The sequence below is a fragment of the Gorilla gorilla genome, chromosome 20 (genome assembly GCF_029281585.2).
Source record: "Gorilla gorilla gorilla isolate KB3781 chromosome 20, NHGRI_mGorGor1-v2.1_pri, whole genome shotgun sequence".
NCBI lineage: Eukaryota > Metazoa > Chordata > Mammalia > Primates > Hominidae > Gorilla > Gorilla gorilla.
The window spans coordinates 47,439,846-47,462,242 of NC_073244.2; positions in this window are offsets into that span (position 1 = coordinate 47,439,846).

Consider the following 22,397-nt stretch of genomic DNA (forward strand, 5'->3'; position numbering starts at 1 on the left):
TTGTTTCCCTCTCCACACCTCTTTCTGGATGATTGGGCAGCTGAGGTGTTCCTGGAGCTCTGGGCTTCCATACCTGTGTGGGACAGGGAAGCTCTCTTGGTCTCCCTGGCCCAAGTGATGGCTGCACGCTCGGTCCAGGAAGAGGGGGAGGCAAGCCCAGCGCTCCTGACATTGGCCTTCTAGGAAAGGCGGTGTTGCATCCCACCTGCACTTCCTCTCTGATTCTTGAGGGCCAAGCGGTTCCTCCGCTCCCGGGGGAAGTGCCTTGTAGCACTGAGTCTTTTGGCTGCCACGGATGTCAGGGAGCCAACGGGACTGGGTTTTGGCTGGGTGCAGGGGAGGTTGCGTCAGGGGTACCTAGCCAGCAGCGGGCTGGGGGTGGGGTGTACTTTGTCTAAAGCTCTCGGCTCCTCTGGCGGGCCTCCCTGAACGTGGCCTGCACTCGCGCACAGGCCATGTCCCGCAGGTTTTCAGGTGCGCTTGGCTTTTCCTCCGCTTTGTGGGGCAGGTCTCCAGTGGCCCCCGGGGCGCACGCCTGGACATCACTGTCCGTCTGGTCGTCGCCCCCTACGGCCTCAAAGACACACGCTGCCTGCATGTGCTCTTGGGGGACGACAGTGCCACGTGTGGTCACACTGGCTCCAGCTCGGACTCGCCTCTGTCTCTCTTTGCCCGCGTCGCCGGAAGCCGCGTCGGGATGCCGGAGCCCCCGGGCCTTGGAGATGAAGGCAGGCCCCTGCTCCTGCCCGGAACGAGGGAGGCAGTGGGCTCATGGGTCGGTGCCTTTGCAGCCGACAGCACGCCTTGCGGCCCTGGGGATCTTTCTGTGCCCCGGCGAGACCCTTTCCGCCTCACTGCATTGGAACCCCATTCCCGATCGCCCGGTGGGATCCATCATCGGACCCCAAGAGGAGTCCGCGCAGCCCAGCCGGCACCCCGAAGCTCCTCCTTCAGCGGGAACCGAGGCAGAAGAGCGATCAAGGAGGTCCTGACCACAGGACTCCTATGGGTCCGACCCTGGGTCTCCCGCAGGCCCCTCTGGCAGTCCTCTTCCCACCCGCCGCCTCGGGCTGCGCCGTAGCCGCCGCCGCCGCCGCAACCTCCAGCACCGCCGCCCCAGGCCCCGCAGCCGCCGCGCCACCGCCATTTTTTAAAGGGTCCGCAGCCTGACTGTGCGGGGTAAGGGGGGGTGGGGCGGGGGAGTCGGCCTCGCCAGTGCGCATGCGCGAGGCCCGAGCCGCCGCTTGGGTCACAGTGAAAGCCACCGTTGCCCGGGGATGGGTCCCTGCCACTTGGCGAAGCAGGAGCCCTGTGTGATCGTGCGTCTGAGTCTGGGCTGAGACCAGTCCTGGCCAGGGCAGTTACCAGGACGGTCCACGGAATTCGCCGGGATTCGCGGAGGGTCCACCAGCAGGAAGAAACCCCAGGAGGAAGAAACCTCAGACAGATCGCCGGCGAGGCAGCGCGGGATCCCAGCCTCAGGCGTGCGCGGACGGTGTGCGGGTGAGTCTCCCCAAAACTGGAGCCCTTGTGATGACGAGCACAGGTCCGCCTGTGTGCCCGGGTGCTGCTCTCTCACCGATGGCTCTTAGTCGCGGAGAGCAGAACCCGGCAGCTTCAGGGGCTGCCTGGGGGTGGGTGTCACCTGCTGTATGTCTGTGTGCGTTATGGGTGTGTGTGTGTGTGTGTGTGTCTGTGTGTGCGTGTGTCTGTGTGTGCGTGTCTGTGTGTGTGCGTGCCTGCGTGCGTGTCTGTGTGCCGACTTCTGTCTCTCTCTTACCTCTCTCTCTCTCTCTCTCTCTCTCTCTCTCTCTCCCTTCTCGCTCTTTCCGTCGCTCTCTCTTTCTGTCTCTGTCCGTCTGTGTGTGCGTGCGCCTTGGGACACATGTGCCCTGTGCGCCGGAGGGTGGGTTTCTTGCACGTCGGCCTTTCTTCTGGCCAGCCTCTCCCCGCGTCTCTGCCTTGGTCGTGTGGCCGGTTGGCAGTCGTCGTCCCGGCGGTTCCAGTTTGGGGGTCTGTGAAGGCCTGGGCAACGTGGGCATCGGCGTGGGACCCGCAGGGGTTTTCATCCCCTCCCCATCCGGAGCAGCCTCTTTGCTAGGCTGGATGCAGACGAGCGCTCCCCAACCAAGGACAACGGCCTCCCAGGCGCTCATTGTCCACCCGCAGGAGGGTGCCCGCAGAGCTTCAAGAAGGTGGTTGTCACGCCTGTCGCCCTCTGCCCTCATCGAGAAATGGAGCCACAGCTCGACGCAGGGACGGAGAAGGAAGCCGGCAAGGGGATGGGGCAAGCATGTCTGTCTCTCAAAGGCTGGCCTTCCTGGCCGAGTCACCCGTTTGACATCCCTCCCCGGATGCCGGTGGTGGTGGCATGGCCCCCCCGTATCCTGCCTGGGCTCTGGCCTCTGCTCTGACCTCCCTCTTGCTGTGTCGGCCCCGTCTCTGACAAGCCTGGCGGCTTCTTAGTGTGGCTCAGTGTCTTCACAAAGAGGACTTCCCCGTCCATCAGGGAGAAACCTCGTGGGGGTCCGCGTCATGATTGTTTCCCTCTCCACACCTCTTTCTGGATGATTGGGCAGCTGAGGTGTTCCTGGAGCTCTGGGCTTCCATACCTGTGTGGGACAGGGAAGCTCTCTTGGTCTCCCTGGCCCAAGTGATGGCTGCACGCTCGTTCCAGGAAGAGGGGGAGGCAAGCCCACCGCTCCAGACATTGGCCTTCTAGGAAAGGCGGTGTTGCATCCCACCTGCACTTCCTCTCTGATTCTTGAGGGCCAAGCGGTTCCTCCGCTCCCGGGGAAAGTGCCTTGTAGCACTGAGTCTTTTGGCTGCCACGGATGTCAGGGAGCCAACGGGACTGGGTTTTGGCTGGGTGCAGGGGAGGTTGCGTCAGGGGTACCTAGCCGGCGGCGGGCTGGGGGTGGGGTGTACTTTGTCCAAAGCTCTCGGCTCCTCTGGCGGGCCTCCCTGAACGTGGCCTGCACTCGCGCACAGGCCCTGTCCCGCAGGTTTTCAGGTGCGCTTGGCTTCTCCTCCGCTTTATGGGGCAGGTCTCCAGTGGCCCCCGGGGCGCACGCCTGGACATCACTGTCCGTCTGGTCGTCGCCCCCTACGGCCTCAAAGACACACGCTGCCTGCATGTGCTCTTGGGGGACGACAGTGCCACGTGTGGTCACACTGGCTCCAGCTCGGACTCGCCTCTGTCTCTCTTTGCCCGCGTCGCCGGAAGCCGCGTCGGGATGCCGGAGCCCCCGGGCCTTGGAGATGAAGGCAGGCCCCTGGTCCTGCCAGGAAGGAGGGAGGCAGTGGGCTCATGGGTCGGTGCCTTTGCAGCCGACAGCACGCCTTGCGGCCCTGGGGATCTTTCTGTGCCCCGGCGAGACCCTTTCCGCCTCACTGCATTGGAACCCCATTCCCGATCGCCCGGTGGGATCCATCATCGGACCCCAAGAGGAGTCCGCGCAGCCCAGCCGGCACCCCGAAGCTCCTCCTTCAGCGGGAGCCGAAGCAGAAGAGCGATCAAGGAGGTCCTGACCACAGGACTCCTATGGGTCCGACCCTGGGTCTCCCGCAGGCCCCTCTGGCAGTCCTCTTCCCACCCGCCGCCTCGGGCTGCGCCGTAGCCGCCGCCGCCGCCGCAACCTCCAGCACCGCCGCCCCAGGCCCCGCAGCGGCCGCGCCGCCGCCATTTTTTAAAGGGTCCGCAGCCTGACTGTGCGGGGTAAGGGGGGGTGGGGCGGGGGAGTCGGCCTCGCCAGTGCGCATGCGCGAGGCCCGAGCCGCCGCTTGGGTCACAGTGAAAGCCACCGTTGCCCGGGGATGGGTCCCTGCCACTTGGCGAAGCAGGAGCCCTGTGTGATCGTGCGTCTGAGTCTGGGCTGAGACCAGTCCTGGCCAGGGCAGTTACCAGGACGGTCCACGGAATTCGCCGGGATTCGCGGAGGGTCCACCAGCAGGAAGAAACCCCAGGAGGAAGAAACCTCAGACAGATCGCCGGCGAGGCAGCGCGGGATCCCAGCCTCAGGCGTGCGCGGACGGTGTGCGGGTGAGTCTCCCCAAAAGTGGAGCCCTTGTGATGACGAGCACAGGTCCGCCTGTGTGCCCGGGTGCTGCTCTCTCACCGATGGCTCTTAGTCGCGGAGAGCAGAACCCGGCAGCTTCAGGGGCTGCCTGGGGGTGGGTGTCACCTGCTGTATGTCTGTGTGCGTTATGGGTGTGTGTGTGTGTGTGTGTGTGTCTGTGTGTGCGTGTGTCTGTGTGTGCGTGTCTGTGTGTGTGCGTGCGTGCGTGCGTGTCTGTGTGCCGACTTCTGTCTCTCTCCTACCTCTCTCTCTCTCTCTCTCTCTCTCTCCCTCCCTTCTCGCTCTTTCCGTCGCCCTCTCTTTCTGTCTCTGTCCGTCTGTGTGTGCGTGCGCCTTGGGACACATGTGCCCTGTGCGGCGGAGGGTGGGTTTCTTGCACGTCGGCCTTTCTTCTGGTCAGCCTCTCCCCGCGTCTCTCCCTTGGTCGTGTGGCCGGTTGGCAGTCGTCGTCCCGGCGGTTCCAGTTTGGGGGTCTGTGATGGCCTGGGCAACGTGGGCATCGGCGTGGGACCCGCAGGGGTTTTCATCCCCTCCCCATCCGGAGCAGCCTCTTTGCTAGGCTGGTTGCAGACGAGCGCTCCCCAACCAAGGACAACGGCCTCCCAGGCGCTCATTGTCCACCCGCAGGAGGGTGCCCGCAGAGCTTCAAGAAGGTGGTTGTCACGCCTGTCGCCCTCTGCCCTCATCGAGAAATGGAGCCACAGCTCGACGCAGGGACGGAGAAGGAAGCCGGCAAGGGGATGGGGCAAGCATGTCTGTCTCTCAAAGGCTGGCCTTCCTGGCCGAGTCACCCGTTTGACATCCCTCCCCGGATGCCGGTGGTGGTGGCATGGCCCCCCCGTATCCTGCCTGGGCTCTGGCCTCTGCTCTGACCTCCCTCTTGCTGTGTCGGCCCCGTCTCTGACAAGCCTGGCGGCTTCTTAGTGTGGCTCAGTGTCTTCACAAAGAGGACTTCCCCGTCCATCAGGGAGAAACCTCGTGGGGGTCCGCGTCATGATTGTTTCCCTCTCCACACCTCTTTCTGGATGATTGAGCAGCTGAGGTGTTCCTGGAGCTCTGGGCTTCCATACCTGTGTGGGACAGGGAAGCTCTCTTGGTCTCCCTGGCCCAAGTGATGGCTGCACGCTCGTTCCAGGAAGAGGGGGACGCAAGCCCACCGCTCCGGACATTGGCCTTCTAGGAAAGGCGGTGTTGCATCCCACCTGCACTTCCTCTCTGATTCTTGAGGGCCAAGCGGTTCCTCCGCTCCCGGGGAAAGTGCCTTGTAGCACTGAGTCTTTTGGCTGCCACGGATGTCAGGGAGCCAACGGGACTGGGTTTTGGCTGGGTGCAGGGGAGGTTGCGTCAGGGGTACCTAGCCGGCGGCGGGCTGGGGGTGGGGTGTACTTTGTCCAAAGCTCTCGGCTCCTCTGGCGGGCCTCCCTGAACGTGGCCTGCACTCGCGCACAGGCCCTGTCCCGCAGGTTTTCAGGTGCGCTTGGCTTCTCCTCCGCTTTATGGGGCAGGTCTCCAGTGGCCCCCGGGGCGCACGCCTGGACATCACTGTCCGTCTGGTCGTCGCCCCCTACGGCCTCAAAGACACACGCTGCCTGCATGTGCTCTTGGGGGACGACAGTGCCACGTGTGGTCACACTGGCTCCAGCTCGGACTCGCCTCTGTCTCTCTTTGCCCGCGTCGCCGGAAGCCGCGTCGGGATGCCGGAGCCCCCGGGCCTTGGAGATGAAGGCAGGCCCCTGGTCCTGCCAGGAACGAGGGAGGCAGTGGGCTCATGGGTCGGTGCCTTTGCAGCCGACAGCACGCCTTGCGGCCCTGGGGATCTTTCTGTGCCCCGGCGAGACCCTTTCCGCCTCACTGCTTTGGAACCCCATTCCCGATCGCCCGGTGGGATCCATCATCGGACCCCAAGAGGAGTCCGCGCAGCCCAGCCGGCACCCCGAAGCTCCTCCTTCAGCGGGAACCGAGGCAGAAGAGCGATCAAGGAGGTCCTGACCACAGGACTCCTATGGGTCCGACCCTGGGTCTCCCGCAGGCCCCTCTGGCAGTCCTCTTCCCACCCGCCGCCTCGGGCTGCGCCGTAGCCGCCGCCGCCGCCGCAACCTCCAGCACCGCCGCCCCAGGCCCCGCAGCCGCCGCGCCGCCGCCATTTTTTAAAGGGTCCGCAGCCTGACTGTGCGGGGTAAGGGGGGGTGGGGCGGGGGAGTCGGCCTCGCCAGTGCGCATGCGCGAGGCCCGAGCCGCCGCTTGGGTCACAGTGAAAGCCACCGTTGCCCGGGGATGGGTCCCTGCCACTTGGCGAAGCAGGAGCCCTGTGTGATCGTGCGTCTGAGTCTGGGCTGAGACCAGTCCTGGCCAGGGCAGTTACCAGGACGGTCCACGGAATTCGCCGGGATTCGCGGAGGGTCCACCAGCAGGAAGAAACCCCAGGAGGAAGAAACCTCAGACAGATCGCCGGCGAGGCAGCGCGGGATCCCAGCCTCAGGCGTGCGCGGACGGTGTGGGGTGAGTCTCCCCAAAAGTGGAGCCCTTGTGATGACGAGCACAGGTCCGCCTGTGTGCCCGGGTGCTGCTCTCTCACCGATGGCTCTTAGTCGCGGAGAGCAGAACCCGGCAGCTTCAGGGGCTGCCTGGGGGTGGGTGTCACCTGCTGTATGTCTGTGTGCGTTATGGGTGTGTGTGTGTGTGTGTGTGTGTCTGTGTGTGCGTGTGTCTGTGTGTGCGTGTCTGTGTGTGTGCGTGCGTGCGTGCGTGTCTGTGTGCTGACTTCTGTCTCTCTCTTACCTCTCTCTCTCTCTCTCTCTCTCTCTCCCTCCCTTCTCGCTCTTTCCGTCGCCCTCTCTTTCTGTCTCTGTCCGTCTGTGTGTGCGTGCGCCTTGGGACACATGTGCCCTGTGCGGCGGAGGGTGGGTTTCTTGCACGTCGGCCTTTCTTCTGGTCAGCCTCTCCCCGCGTCTCTGCCTTGGTCGTGTGGCCGGTTGGCAGTCGTCGTCCCGGCGGTTCCAGTTTGGGGGTCTGTGAAGGCCTGGGCAACGTGGGCATCGGCGTGGGACCCGCAGGGGTTTTCATCCCCTCCCCATCTGGAGCAGCCTCTTTGCTAGGCTGGATGCAGACGAGCGCTCGCCAACCAAGGACAACGGCCTCCCAGGCGCTCATTGTCCACCCGCAGGAGGGTGCCCGCAGAGCTTCAAGAAGGTGGTTGTCACGCCTGTCGCCCTCTGCCCTCATCGAGAAATGGAGCCACAGCTCAACGCAGGGACGGAGAAGGAAGCCGGCAAGGGGATGGGGCAAGCATGTCTGTCTCTCAAAGGCTGGCCTTCCTGGCCGAGTCACCCGTTTGACATCCCTCCCCGGATGCCGGTGGTGGTGGCATGGCCCCCCCGTATCCTGCCTGGGCTCTGGCCTCTGCTCTGACCTCCCTCTTGCTGTGTCGGCCCCGTCTCTGACAAGCCTGGCGGCTTCTTAGTGTGGCTCAGTGTCTTCACAAAGAGGACTTCCCCGTCCATCAGGGAGAAACCTCGTGGGGGTCCGCGTCATGATTGTTTCCCTCTCCACACCTCTTTCTGGACGATTGGGCAGCTGAGGTGTTCCTGGAGCTCTGGGCTTCCATACCTGTGTGGGACAGGGAAGCTCTCTTGGTCTCCCTGGCCCAAGTGATGGCTGCACGCTCGTTCCAGGAAGAGGGGGAGGCAAGCCCACCGCTCCGGACATTGGCCTTCTAGGAAAGGCGGTGTTGCATCCCACCTGCACTTCCTCTCTGATTCTTGAGGGCCAAGCGGTTCCTCCGCTCCTGGGGAAAGTGCCTTGTAGCACTGAGTCTTTTGGCTGCCACGGATGTCAGGGAGCCAACGGGACTGGGTTTTGGCTGGGTGCAGGGGAGGTTGCGTCAGGGGTACCTAGCCGGCGGCGGGCTGGGGGTGGGGTGTACTTTGTCCAAAGCTCTCGGCTCCTCTGGCGGGCCTCCCTGAACGTGGCCTGCACTCGCGCACAGGCCCTGTCCCGCAGGTTTTCAGGTGCGCTTGGCTTTTCCTCCGCTTTGTGGGGCAGGTCTCCAGTGGCCCCCGGGGCGCACGCCTGGACATCACTGTCCGTCTGGTCGTCGCCCCCTACGGCCTCAAAGACACACGCTGCCTGCATGTGCTCTTGGGGGACGACAGTGCCACGTGTGGTCACACTGGCTCCAGCTCGGACTCGCCTCTGTCTCTCTTTCCCCGCGTCGCCGGAAGCCGCGTCGGGATGCCGGAGCCCCCGGGCCTTGGAGATGAAGGCAGGCCCCTGCTCCTGCCAGGAACGAGGGAGGCAGTGGGCTCATGGGTCGGTGCCTTTGCAGCCGACAGCACGCCTTGCGGCCCTGGGGATCTTTCTGTGCCCCGGCGAGACCCTTTCCGCCTCACTGCATTGGAACCCCATTCCCGATCGCCCGGTGGGATCCATCATCGGACCCCAAGAGGAGTCCGCGCAGCCCAGCCGGCACCCCGAAGCTCCTCCTTCAGCGGGAACCGAGGCAGAAGAGCGATCAAGGAGGTCCTGACCACAGGACTCCTATGGGTCCGACCCTGGGTCTCCCGCAGGCCCCTCTGGCAGTCCTCTTCCCACCCGCCGCCTCGGGCTGCGCCGTAGCCGCCGCCGCCGCCGCAACCTCCAGCACCGCCGCCCCAGGCCCCGCAGCCGCCGCGCCGCCGCCATTTTTTAAAGGGTCCGCAGCCTGACTGTGCGGGGTAAGGGGGGGTGGGGCGGGGGAGTCGGCCTCGCCAGTGCGCATGCGCGAGGCCCGAGCCGCCGCTTGGGTCACAGTGAAAGCCACCGTTGCCCGGGGATGGGTCCCTGCCACTTGGCGAAGCAGGAGCCCTGTGTGATCGTGCGTCTGAGTCTGGGCTGAGACCAGTCCTGGCCAGGGCAGTTACCAGGACGGTCCACGGAATTCGCCGGGATTCGCGGAGGGTCCACCAGCAGGAAGAAACCCCAGGAGGAAGAAACCTCAGACAGATCGCCGGCGAGGCAGCGCGGGATCCCAGCCTCAGGCGTGCGCGGACGGTGTGCGGGTGAGTCTCCCCAAAAGTGGAGCCCTTGTGATGACGAGCACAGGTCCGCCTGTGTGCCCGGGTGCTGCTCTCTCACCGATGGCTCTTAGTCGCGGAGAGCAGAACCCGGCAGCTTCAGGGGCTGCCTGGGGCTGGGTGTCACCTGCTGTATGTCTGTGTGCGTTATGGGTGTGTGTGTGTGTGTGTGTGTCTGTGTGTGCGTGTGTCTGTGTGTGCGTGTCTGTGTGTGTGCGTGCGTGCGTGCATGTCTGTGTGCCGACTTCTGTCTCTCTCTTACCTCTCTCTCTCTCTCTCTCTCTCTCTCTCCCTTCTCGCTCTTTCCGTCGCTCTCTCTTTCTGTCTCTGTCCGTCTGTGTGTGCGTGCGCCTTGGGACACATGTGCCCTGTGCGCCGGAGGGTGGGTTTCTTGCACGTCGGCCTTTCTTCTGGTCAGCCTCTCCCCGCGTCTCTGCCTTGGTCGTGTGGCCGGTTGGCAGTCGTCGTCCCGGCGGTTCCAGTTTGGGGGTCTGTGAAGGCCTGGGCAACGTGGGCATCGGCGTGGGACCCGCAGGGGTTTTCATCCCCTCCCCATCCGGAGCAGCCTCTTTGCTACGCTGGATGCAGACGAGCGCTCCCCAACCAAGGACAACGGCCTCCCAGGCGCTCATTGTCCACCCGCAGGAGGGTGCCCGCAGAGCTTCAAGAAGGTGGTTGTCACGCCTGTCGCCCTCTGCCCTCATCGAGAAATGGAGCCACAGCTCGACGCAGGGACGGAGAAGGAAGCCGGCAAGGGGATGGGGCAAGCATGTCTGTCTCTCAAAGGCTGGCCTTCCTGGCCGAGTCACCCGTTTGACATCCCTCCCCGGATGCCGGTGGTGGTGGCATGGCCCCCCCGTATCCTGCCTGGGCTCTGGCCTCTGCTCTGACCTCCCTCTTGCTGTGTCGGCCCCGTCTCTGAGAAGCCTGGCGGCTTCTTAGTGTGGCTCAGTGTCTTCACAAAGAGGACTTCCCCGTCCATCAGGGAGAAACCTCGTGGGGGTCCGCGTCATGATTGTTTCCCTCTCCACACCTCTTTCTGGATGATTGAGCAGCTGAGGTGTTCCTGGAGCTCTGGGCTTCCATACCTGTGTGGGACAGGGAAGCTCTCTTGGTCTCCCTGGCCCAAGTGATGGCTGCACGCTCGTTCCAGGAAGAGGGGGACGCAAGCCCACCGCTCCGGACATTGGCCTTCTAGGAAAGGCGGTGTTGCATCCCACCTGCACTTCCTCTCTGATTCTTGAGGGCCAAGCGGTTCCTCCGCTCCCGGGGAAAGTGCCTTGTAGCACTGAGTCTTTTGGCTGCCACGGATGTCAGGGAGCCAACGGGACTGGGTTTTGGCTGGGTGCAGGGGAGGTTGCGTCAGGGGTACCTAGCCGGCGGCGGGCTGGGGGTGGGGTGTACTTTGTCCAAAGCTCTCGGCTCCTCTGGCGGGCCTCCCTGAACGTGGCCTGCACTCGCGCACAGGCCCTGTCCCGCAGGTTTTCAGGTGCGCTTGGCTTTTCCTCCGCTTTATGGGGCAGGTCTCCAGTGGCCCCCGGGGCGCACGCCTGGACATCACTGTCCGTCTGGTCGTCGCCCCCTACGGCCTCAAAGACACACGCTGCCTGCATGTGCTCTTGGGGGACGACAGTGCCACGTGTGGTCACACTGGCTCCAGCTCGGACTCGCCTCTGTCTCTCTTTGCCCGCGTCGCCGGAAGCCTCGTCGGGATGCCGGAGCCCCCGGGCCTTGGAGATGAAGGCAGGCCCCTGCTCCTGCCAGGAACGAGGGAGGCAGTGGGCTCATGGGTCGGTGCCTTTGCAGCCGACAGCACGCCTTGCGGCCCTGGGGATCTTTCTGTGCCCCGGCGAGACCCTTTCCGCCTCACTGCATTGGAACCCCATTCCCGATCGCCCGGTGGGATCCATCATCGGACCCCAAGAGGAGTCCGCGCAGCCCAGCCGGCACCCCGAAGCTCCTCCTTCAGCGGGAACCGAGGCAGAAGAGCGATCAAGGAGGTCCTGACCACAGGACTCCTATGGGTCCGACCCTGGGTCTCCCGCAGGCCCCTCTGGCAGTCCTCTTCCCACCCGCCGCCTCGGGCTGCGCCGTAGCCGCCGCCGCCGCCGCAACCTCCAGCACCGCCGCCCCAGGCCCCGCAGCCGCCGCGCCGCCGCCATTTTTTAAAGGGTCCGCAGCCTGACTGTGCGGGGTAAGGGGGGGTGGGGCGGGGGAGTCGGCCTCGCCAGTGCGCATGCGCGAGGCCCGAGCCGCCGCTTGGGTCACAGTGAAAGCCACCGTTGCCCGGGGATGGGTCCCTGCCACTTGGCGAAGCAGGAGCCCTGTGTGATCGTGCGTCTGAGTCTGGGCTGAGACCAGTCCTGGCCAGGGCAGTTACCAGGACGGTCCACGGAATTCGCCGGGATTCGCGGAGGGTCCACCAGCAGGAAGAAACCCCAGGAGGAAGAAACCTCAGACAGATCGCCGGCGAGGCAGCGCGGGATCCCAGCCTCAGGCGTGCGCGGACGGTGTGCGGGTGAGTCTCCCCAAAAGTGGAGCCCTTGTGATGACGAGCACAGGTCCGCCTGTGTGCCCGGGTGCTGCTCTCTCACCGATGGCTCTTAGTCGCGGAGAGCAGAACCCGGCAGCTTCAGGGGCTGCCTGGGGCTGGGTGTCACCTGCTGTATGTCTGTGTGCGTTATGGGTGTGTGTGTGTGTGTGTGTGTCTGTGTGTGCGTGTGTCTGTGTGTGCGTGTCTGTGTGTGTGCGTGCGTGCGTGCATGTCTGTGTGCCGACTTCTGTCTCTCTCTTACCTCTCTCTCTCTCTCTCTCTCTCTCTCTCTCTCCCTTCTCGCTCTTTCCGTCGCTCTCTCTTTCTGTCTCTGTCCGTCTGTGTGTGCGTGCGCCTTGGGACACATGTGCCCTGTGCGCCGGAGGGTGGGTTTCTTGCACGTCGGCCTTTCTTCTGGTCAGCCTCTCCCCGCGTCTCTGCCTTGGTCGTGTGGCCGGTTGGCAGTCGTCGTCCCGGCGGTTCCAGTTTGGGGGTCTGTGAAGGCCTGGGCAACGTGGGCATCGGCGTGGGACCCGCAGGGGTTTTCATCCCCTCCCCATCCGGAGCAGCCTCTTTGCTACGCTGGATGCAGACGAGCGCTCCCCAACCAAGGACAACGGCCTCCCAGGCGCTCATTGTCCACCCGCAGGAGGGTGCCCGCAGAGCTTCAAGAAGGTGGTTGTCACGCCTGTCGCCCTCTGCCCTCATCGAGAAATGGAGCCACAGCTCGACGCAGGGACGGAGAAGGAAGCCGGCAAGGGGATGGGGCAAGCATGTCTGTCTCTCAAAGGCTGGCCTTCCTGGCCGAGTCACCCGTTTGACATCCCTCCCCGGATGCCGGTGGTGGTGGCATGGCCCCCCCGTATCCTGCCTGGGCTCTGGCCTCTGCTCTGACCTCCCTCTTGCTGTGTCGGCCCCGTCTCTGACAAGCCTGGCGGCTTCTTAGTGTGGCTCAGTGTCTTCACAAAGAGGACTTCCCCGTCCATCAGGGAGAAACCTCGTGGGGGTCCGCGTCATGATTGTTTCCCTCTCCACACCTCTTTCTGGACGATTGGGCAGCTGAGGTGTTCCTGGAGCTCTGGGCTTCCATACCTGTGTGGGACAGGGAAGCTCTCTTGGTCTCCCTGGCCCAAGTGATGGCTGCACGCTCGTTCCAGGAAGAGGGGGAGGCAAGCCCACCGCTCCAGACATTGGCCTTCTAGGAAAGGCGGTGTTGCATCCCACCTGCACTTCCTCTCTGATTCTTGAGGGCCAAGCGGTTCCTCCGCTCCCGGGGAAAGTGCCTTGTAGCACTGAGTCTTTTGGCTGCCACGGATGTCAGGGAGCCAACGGGACTGGGTTTTGGCTGGGTGCAGGGGAGGTTGCGTCAGGGGTACCTAGCCGGCGGCGGGCTGGGGGTGGGGTGTACTTTGTCCAAAGCTCTCGGCTCCTCTGGCGGGCCTCCCTGAACGTGGCCTGCACTCGCGCACAGGCCCTGTCCCGCAGGTTTTCAGGTGCGCTTGGCTTCTCCTCCGCTTTATGGGGCAGGTCTCCAGTGGCCCCCGGGGCGCACGCCTGGACATCACTGTCCGTCTGGTCGTCGCCCCCTACGGCCTCAAAGACACACGCTGCCTGCATGTGCTCTTGGGGGACGACAGTGCCACGTGTGGTCACACTGGCTCCAGCTCGGACTCGCCTCTGTCTCTCTTTGCCCGCGTCGCCGGAAGCCGCGTCGGGATGCCGGAGCCCCCGGGCCTTGGAGATGAAGGCAGGCCCCTGGTCCTGCCAGGAAGGAGGGAGGCAGTGGGCTCATGGGTCGGTGCCTTTGCAGCCGACAGCACGCCTTGCGGCCCTGGGGATCTTTCTGTGCCCCGGCGAGACCCTTTCCGCCTCACTGCATTGGAACCCCATTCCCGATCGCCCGGTGGGATCCATCATCGGACCCCAAGAGGAGTCCGCGCAGCCCAGCCGGCACCCCGAAGCTCCTCCTTCAGCGGGAGCCGAAGCAGAAGAGCGATCAAGGAGGTCCTGACCACAGGACTCCTATGGGTCCGACCCTGGGTCTCCCGCAGGCCCCTCTGGCAGTCCTCTTCCCACCCGCCGCCTCGGGCTGCGCCGTAGCCGCCGCCGCCGCCGCAACCTCCAGCACCGCCGCCCCAGGCCCCGCAGCCGCCGCGCCGCCGCCATTTTTTAAAGGGTCCGCAGCCTGACTGTGCGGGGTAAGGGGGGGTGGGGCGGGGGAGTCGGCCTCGCCAGTGCGCATGCGCGAGGCCCGAGCCGCCGCTTGGGTCACAGTGAAAGCCACCGTTGCCCGGGGATGGGTCCCTGCCACTTGGCGAAGCAGGAGCCCTGTGTGATCGTGCGTCTGAGTCTGGGCTGAGACCAGTCCTGGCCAGGGCAGTTACCAGGACGGTCCACGGAATTCGCCGGGATTCGCGGAGGGTCCACCAGCAGGAAGAAACCCCAGGAGGAAGAAACCTCAGACAGATCGCCGGCGAGGCAGCGCGGGATCCCAGCCTCAGGCGTGCGCGGACGGTGTGCGGGTGAGTCTCCCCAAAAGTGGAGCCCTTGTGATGACGAGCACAGGTCCGCCTGTGTGCCCGGGTGCTGCTCTCTCACCGATGGCTCTTAGTCGCGGAGAGCAGAACCCGGCAGCTTCAGGGGCTGCCTGGGGGTGGGTGTCACCTGCTGTATGTCTGTGTGCGTTATGGGGGTGTGTGTGTGTGTGTGTGTGTGTCTGTGTGTGCGTGTGTCTGTGTGTGCGTGTCTGTGTGTGTGCGTGCGTGCGTGCGTGTCTGTGTGCCGACTTCTGTCTCTCTCTTACCTCTCTCTCTCTCTCTCTCTCTCTCTCTCCCTTCTCGCTCTTTCCGTCGCTCTCTCTTTCTGTCTCTCTCCGTCTGTGTGTGCGTGCGCCTTGAGACACATGTGCCCTGTGCGCCGGAGGGTGGGTTTCTTGCACGTCGGCCTTTCTTCTGGCCAGCCTCTCCCCGCGTCTCTGCCTTGGTCGTGTGGCCGGTTGGCAGTCGTCGTCCCGGCGGTTCCAGTTTGGGGGTCTGTGAAGGCCTGGGCAACGTGGGCATCGGCGTGGGACCCGCAGGGGTTTTCATCCCCTCCCCATCCGGAGCAGCCTCTTTGCTAGGCTGGATGCAGACGAGCGCTCCCCAACCAAGGACAACGGCCTCCCAGGCGCTCATTGTCCACCCGCAGGAGGGTGCCCGCAGAGCTTCAAGAAGGTGGTTGTCACGCCTGTCGCCCTCTGCCCTCATCGAGAAATGGAGCCACAGCTCGACGCAGGGACGGAGAAGGAAGCCGGCAAGGGGATGGGGCAAGCATGTCTGTCTCTCAAAGGCTGGCCTTCCTGGCCGAGTCACCCGTTTGACATCCCTCCCCGGATGCCGGTGGTGGTGGCATGGCCCCCCCGTATCCTGCCTGGGCTCTGGCCTCTGCTCTGACCTCCCTCTTGCTGTGTCGGCCCCGTCTCTGACAAGCCTGGCGGCTTCTTAGTGTGGCTCAGTGTCTTCACAAAGAGGACTTCCCCGTCCATCAGGGAGAAACCTCGTGGGGGTCCGCGTCATGATTGTTTCCCTCTCCACACCTCTTTCTGGATGATTGGGCAGCTGAGGTGTTCCTGGAGCTCTGGGCTTCCATACCTGTGTGGGACAGGGAAGCTCTCTTGGTCTCCCTGGCCCAAGTGATGGCTGCACGCTCGTTCCAGGACGAGGGGGACGCAAGCCCACCGCTCCTGACACTGGCCTTCTAGGAAAGGCGGTGTTGCATCCCACCTGCACTTCCTCTCTGATTCTTGAGGGCCAAGCGGTTCCTCCGCTCCCGGGGAAAGTGCCTTGTAGCACTGAGTCTTTTGGCTGCCACGGATGTCAGGGAGCCAACGGGACTGGGTTTTGGCTGGGTGCAGGGGAGGTTGCGTCAGGGGTACCTAGCCGGCGGCGGGCTGGGGGTGGGGTGTACTTTGTCCAAAGCTCTCGGCTCCTCTGGCGGGCCTCCCTGAACGTGGCCTGCACTCGCGCACAGGCCCTGTCCCGCAGGTTTTCAGGTGCGCTTGGCTTCTCCTCCGCTTTATGGGGCAGGTCTCCAGTGGCCCCCGGGGCGCACGCCTGGACATCACTGTCCGTCTGGTCGTCGCCCCCTACGGCCTCAAAGACACACGCTGCCTGCATGTGCTCTTGGGGGACGACAGTGCCACGTGTGGTCACACTGGCTCCAGCTCGGACTCGCCTCTGTCTCTCTTTGCCCGCGTCGCCGGAAGCCGCGTCGGGATGCCGGAGCCCCCGGGCCTTGGAGATGAAGGCAGGCCCCTGGTCCTGCCAGGAAGGAGGGAGGCAGTGGGCTCATGGGTCGGTGCCTTTGCAGCCGACAGCACGCCTTGCGGCCCTGGGGATCTTTCTGTGCCCCGGCGAGACCCTTTCCGCCTCACTGCATTGGAACCCCATTCCCGATCGCCCGGTGGGATCCATCATCGGACCCCAAGAGGAGTCCGCGCAGCCCAGCCGGCACCCCGAAGCTCCTCCTTCAGCGGGAGCCGAAGCAGAAGAGCGATCAAGGAGGTCCTGACCACAGGACTCCTATGGGTCCGACCCTGGGTCTCCCGCAGGCCCCTCTGGCAGTCCTCTTCCCACCCGCCGCCTCGGGCTGCGCCGTAGCCGCCGCCGCCGCCGCAACCTCCAGCACCGCCGCCCCAGGCCCCGCAGCGGCCGCGCCGCCGCCATTTTTTAAAGGGTCCGCAGCCTGACTGTGCGGGGTAAGGGGGGGTGGGGCGGGGGAGTCGGCCTCGCCAGTGCGCATGCGCGAGGCCCGAGCCGCCGCTTGGGTCACAGTGAAAGCCACCGTTGCCCGGGGATGGGTCCCTGCCACTTGGCGAAGCAGGAGCCCTGTGTGATCGTGCGTCTGAGTCTGGGCTGAGACCAGTCCTGGCCAGGGCAGTTACCAGGACGGTCCACGGAATTCGCCGGGATTCGCGGAGGGTCCACCAGCAGGAAGAAACCCCAGGAGGAAGAAACCTCAGACAGATCGCCGGCGAGGCAGCGCGGGATCCCAGCCTCAGGCGTGCGCGGACGGTGTGCGGGTGAGTCTCCCCCAAACTGGAGCCCTTGTGATGACGAGCACAGGTCCGCCTGTGTGCCCGGGTGCTGCTCTCTCACCGATGGCTCTTAGTCGCGGAGAGCAGAACCCGGCAGCTTCAGGGGCTGCCTGGGGGTGGGTGTCACCTGCTGTATGTCTGTGTGCGTTATGGGTGTGTGTGTGTGTGTGTGTGTGTCTGTGTGTGCGTGTGTCTGTGTGTGCGTGTCTGTGTGTGTGCGTGCGTGCGTGCGTGTCTGTGTGCCGACTTCTGTCTCTCTCCTACCTCTCTCTCTCTCTCTCTCTCTCTCTCCCTCCCTTCTCGCTCTTTCCGTCGCCCTCTCTTTCTGTCTCTGTCCGTCTGTGTGTGCGTGCGCCTTGGGACACATGTGCCCTGTGCGGCGGAGGGTGGGTTTCTTGCACGTCGGCCTTTCTTCTGGTCAGCCTCTCCCCGCGTCTCTCCCTTGGTCGTGTGGCCGGTTGGCAGTCGTCGTCCCGGCGGTTCCAGTTTGGGGGTCTGTGATGGCCTGGGCAACGTGGGCATCGGCGTGGGACCCGCAGGGGTTTTCATCCCCTCCCCATCCGGAGCAGCCTCTTTGCTAGGCTGGTTGCAGACGAGCGCTCCCCAACCAAGGACAACGGCCTCCCAGGCGCTCATTGTCCACCCGCAGGAGGGTGCCCGCAGAGCTTCAAGAAGGTGGTTGTCACGCCTGTCGCCCTCTGCCCTCATCGAGAAATGGAGCCACAGCTCGACGCAGGGACGGAGAAGGAAGCCGGCAAGGGGATGGGGCAAGCATGTCTGTCTCTCAAAGGCTGGCCTTCCTGGCCGAGTCACCCGTTTGACATCCCTCCCCGGATGCCGGTGGTGGTGGCATGGCCCCCCCGTATCCTGCCTGGGCTCTGGCCTCTGCTCTGACCTCCCTCTTGCTGTGTCGGCCCCGTCTCTGACAAGCCTGGCGGCTTCTTAGTGTGGCTCAGTGTCTTCACAAAGAGGACTTCCCCGTCCATCAGGGAGAAACCTCGTGGGGGTCCGCGTCATGATTGTTTCCCTCTCCACACCTCTTTCTGGATGATTGGGCAGCTGAGGTGTTCCTGGAGCTCTGGGCTTCCATACCTGTGTGGGACAGGGAAGCTCTCTTGGTCTCCCTGGCCCAAGTGATGGCTGCACGCTCGTTCCAGGAAGAGGGGGAGGCAAGCCCACCGCTCCAGACATTGGCCTTCTAGGAAAGGCGGTGTTGCATCCCACCTGCACTTCCTCTCTGATTCTTGAGGGCCAAGCGGTTCCTCCGCTCCCGGGGAAAGTGCCTTGTAGCACTGAGTCTTTTGGCTGCCACGGATGTCAGGGAGCCAACGGGACTGGGTTTTGGCTGGGTGCAGGGGAAGTTGCGTCAGGGGTACCTAGCCGGCGGCGGGCTGGGGGTGGGGTGTACTTTGTCCAAAGCTCTCGGCTCCTCTGGCGGGCCTCCCTGAACGTGGCCTGCACTCGCGCACAGGCCCTGTCCCTCAGGTTTTCAGGTGCGCTTGGCTTTTCCTCCGCTTTGTGGGGCAGGTCTCCAGTGGCCCCCGGGGCGCACGCCTGGACATCACTGTCCGTCTCGACGTCGCCCCTTACGGCCTCAAAGACACACGCTGCCTGCATGTGCTCTTGGGGGACGACAGTGCCACGTGTGGTCACACTGGCTCCAGCTCGGACTCGCCTCTGTCTCTCTTTGCCCGCGTCGCCGGAAGCCGCGTCGGGATGCCGGAGCCCCCGGGCCTTGGAGATGAAGGCAGGCCCCTGCTCCTGCCAGGAAGGAGGGAGGCAGTGGGCTCATGGTTCGGTGCCTTTGCAGCCGACAGCACGCCTTGCGGCCCTGGGGATCTTTCTGTGCCCCTGCGAGACCCTTTCCGCCTCACTGCATTGGAACCCCATTCCCGATCGCCCGGTGGGATCCATCATCGGACCCCAAGAGGAGTCCGCGCAGCCCAGCCGGCACCCCGAAGCTCCTCCTTCAGCGGGAACCGAGGCAGAAGAGCGATCAAGGAGGTCCTGACCACAGGACTCCTATGGGTCCGACCCTGGGTCTCCCGCAGGCCCCTCTGGCAGTCCTCTTCCCACCCGCCGCCTCGGGCTGCGCCGTAGCCGCCGCCGCCGCCGCAACCTCCAGCACCGCCGCCCCAGGCCCCGCAGCCGCCGCGCCGCCGCCATTTTTTAAAGGGTCCGCAGCCTGACTGTGCGGGGTAAGGGGGGGTGGGGCGGGGGAGTCGGCCTCGCCAGTGCGCATGCGCGAGGCCCGAGCCGCCGCTTGGGTCACAGTGAAAGCCACCGTTGCCCGGGGATGGGTCCCTGCCACTTGGCGAAGCAGGAGCCCTGTGTGATCGTGCGTCTGAGTCTGGGCTGAGACCAGTCCTGGCCAGGGCAGTTACCAGGACGGTCCACGGAATTCGCCGGGATTCGCGGAGGGTCCACCAGCAGGAAGAAACCCCAGGAGGAAGAAACCTCAGACAGATCGCCGGCGAGGCAGCGCGGGATCCCAGCCTCAGGCGTGCGCGGACGGTGTGCGGGTGAGTCTCCCCAAAAGTGGAGCCCTTGTGATGACGAGCACAGGTCCGCCTGTGTGCCCGGGTGCTGCTCTCTCACCGATGGCTCTTAGTCGCGGAGAGCAGAACCCGGCAGCTTCAGGGGCTGCCTGGGGGTGGGTGTCACCTGCTGTATGTCTGTGTGCGTTATGGGGGTGTGTGTGTGTGTGTGTGTGTGTCTGTGTGTGCGTGTGTCTGTGTGTGCGTGTCTGTGTGTGTGCGTGCGTGCGTGCGTGTCTGTGTGCCGACTTCTGTCTCTCTCTTACCTCTCTCTCTCTCTCTCTCTCCCTTCTCGCTCTTTCCGTCGCCCTCTCTTTCTGTCTCTGTCCGTCTGTGTGTGCGTGCGCCTTGGGACACATGTGCCCTGTGCGGCGGAGGGTGGGTTTCTTGCACGTCGGCCTTTCTTCTGGTCAGCCTCTCCCCGCGTCTCTGCCTTGGTCGTGTGGCCGGTTGGCAGTCGTCGTCCCGGCGGTTCCAGTTTGGGGGTCTGTGATGGCCTGGGCAACGTGGGCATCGGCGTGGGACCCGCAGGGGTTTTCATCCCCTCCCCATCCGGAGCAGCCTCTTTGCTAGGCTGGTTGCAGACGAGCGCTCCCCAACCAAGGACAACGGCCTCCCAGGCGCTCATTGTCCACCCGCAGGAGGGTGCCCGCAGAGCTTCAAGAAGGTGGTTGTCACGCCTGTCGCCCTCTGCCCTCATCGAGAAATGGAGCCACAGCTCGACGCAGGGACGGAGAAGGAAGCCGGCAAGGGGATGGGGCAAGCATGTCTGTCTCTCAAAGGCTGGCCTTCCTGGCCGAGTCACCCGTTTGACATCCCTCCCCGGATGCCGGTGGTGGTGGCATGGCCCCCCCGTATCCTGCCTGGGCTCTGGCCTCTGCTCTGACCTCCCTCTTGCTGTGTCGGCCCCGTCTCTGACAAGCCTGGCGGCTTCTTAGTGTGGCTCAGTGTCTTCACAAAGAGGACTTCCCCGTCCATCAGGGAGAAACCTCGTGGGGGTCCGCGTCATGATTGTTTCCCTCTCCACACCTCTTTCTGGATGATTGGGCAGCTGAGGTGTTCCTGGAGCTCTGGGCTTCCATACCTGTGTGGGACAGGGAAGCTCTCTTGGTCTCCCTGGCCCAAGTGATGGCTGCACGCTCGTTCCAGGAAGAGGGGGACGCAAGCCCACCGCTCCTGACACTGGCCTTCTAGGAAAGGCGGTGTTGCATCCCACCTGCACTTCCTCTCTGATTCTTGAGGGCCAAGCGGTTCCTCCGCTCCCGGGGAAAGTGCCTTGTAGCACTGAGTCTTTTGGCTGCCACGGATGTCAGGGAGCCAACGGGACTGGGTTTTGGCTGGGTGCAGGGGAGGTTGCGTCAGGGGTACCTAGCCGGCGGCGGGCTGGGGGTGGGGTGTACTTTGTCCAAAGCTCTCGGCTCCTCTGGCGGGCCTCCCTGAACGTGGCCTGCACTCGCGCACAGGCCCTGTCCCGCAGGTTTTCAGGTGCGCTTGGCTTTTCCTCCGCTTTGTGGGGCAGGTCTCCAGTGGCCCCCCGGGCGCACGCCTGGACATCACTGTCCGTCTCGTCGTCGCCCCCTACGGCCTCAAAGACACACGCTGCCTGCATGTGCTCTTGGGGGACGACAGTGCCACGTGTGGTCACACTGGCTCCAGCTCGGACTCGCCTCTGTCTCTCTTTGCCCGTGTCGCCGGAAGCCGCGTCGGGATGCCGGAGCCCCCGGGCCTTGGAGATGAAGGCAGGCCCCTGCTCCTGCCAGGAAGGAGGGAGGCAGTGGGCTCATGGGTCGGTGCCTTTGCAGCCGACAGCACGCCTTGCGGCCCTGGGGATCTTTCTGTGCCCCGGCGAGACCCTTTCCGCCTCACTGCATTGGAACCCCGCTCCCGATCGCCCGGTGGGATCCATCATCGGACCCCAAGAGGAGTCCGCGCAGCCCAGCCGGCACCCCGAAGCTCCTCCTTCAGCGGGAACCGAGGCAGAAGAGCGATCAAGGAGGTCCTGACCACAGGACTCCTATGGGTCTGACCCTGGGTCTCCCGCAGGCCCCTCTGGCAGTCCTCTTCCCACCCGCCGCCTCGGGCTGCGCCGTAGCCGCCGCCGCCGCCGCAACCTCCAGCACCGCCGCCCCAGGCCCCGCAGCCGCCGCGCCGCCGCCATTTTTTAAAGGGTCCGCAGCCTGACTGTGCGGGGTAAGGGGGGGTGCGGCGGGGGAGTCGGCCTCGCCAGTGCGCATGCGCGAGGCCCGAGCCGCGGCTTGGGTCACAATGAAAGCCACCGTTGCCCGGGGATGGGTCCCTGCCACTTGGCGAAGCAGGAGCCCTGTGTGATCGTGCGTCTGAGTCTGGGCTGAGACCAGTCCTGGCCAGGGCAGTTACCAGGACGGTCCGCGGAATTCGCCGCGATTCGCGGAGGGTCCACCAGCAGGAAGAAACCCTAGGAGGAAGAAAGCTGAGACAGATCGCCGGCGAGGCAGCGCGGGATCCCAGCCTCAGGCGTGCGCGGACGGTGTGCGGGTGAGTCTCCCCAAAAGTGGAGCCCTTGTGATGACGAGCACAGGTCCGCCTGTGTGCCCGGGTGCTGCTCTCTCACCGATGGCTCTTAGTCGCGGAGAGCAGAACCCGGCAGCTTCAGGGGCTGCCTGGGGGTGGGTGTCACCTGCTGTATGTCTGTGTGCGTTATGGGGGTGTGTGTGTGTGTGTGTGTCTGTGTGTGTGTGTGTCTGTGTGTGCGTGTCTGTGTGTGTGCGTGCGTGGGTGCGTGTCTGTGTGCCGACTTCTGTCTCTCTCTTACCTCTCTCTCTCTCTCTCTCTCTCTCTCCCTCCCTTCTCGCTCTTTCCGTCGCCCTCTCTTTCTGTCTCTGTCCGTCTGTGTGTGCGTGCGCCTTGGGACACATGTGCCCTGTGCGGCGGAGGGTGGGTTTCTTGCACGTCGGCCTTTCTTCTGGTCAGCCTCTCCCCGCGTCTCTGCCTTGGTCGTGTGGCCGGTTGGCAGTCGTCGTCCCGGCGGTTCCAGTTTGGGGGTCTGTGATGGCCTGGGCAACGTGGGCATCGGCGTGGGACCCGCAGGGGTTTTCATCCCCTCCCCATCCGGAGCAGCCTCTTTGCTAGGCTGGTTGCAGACGA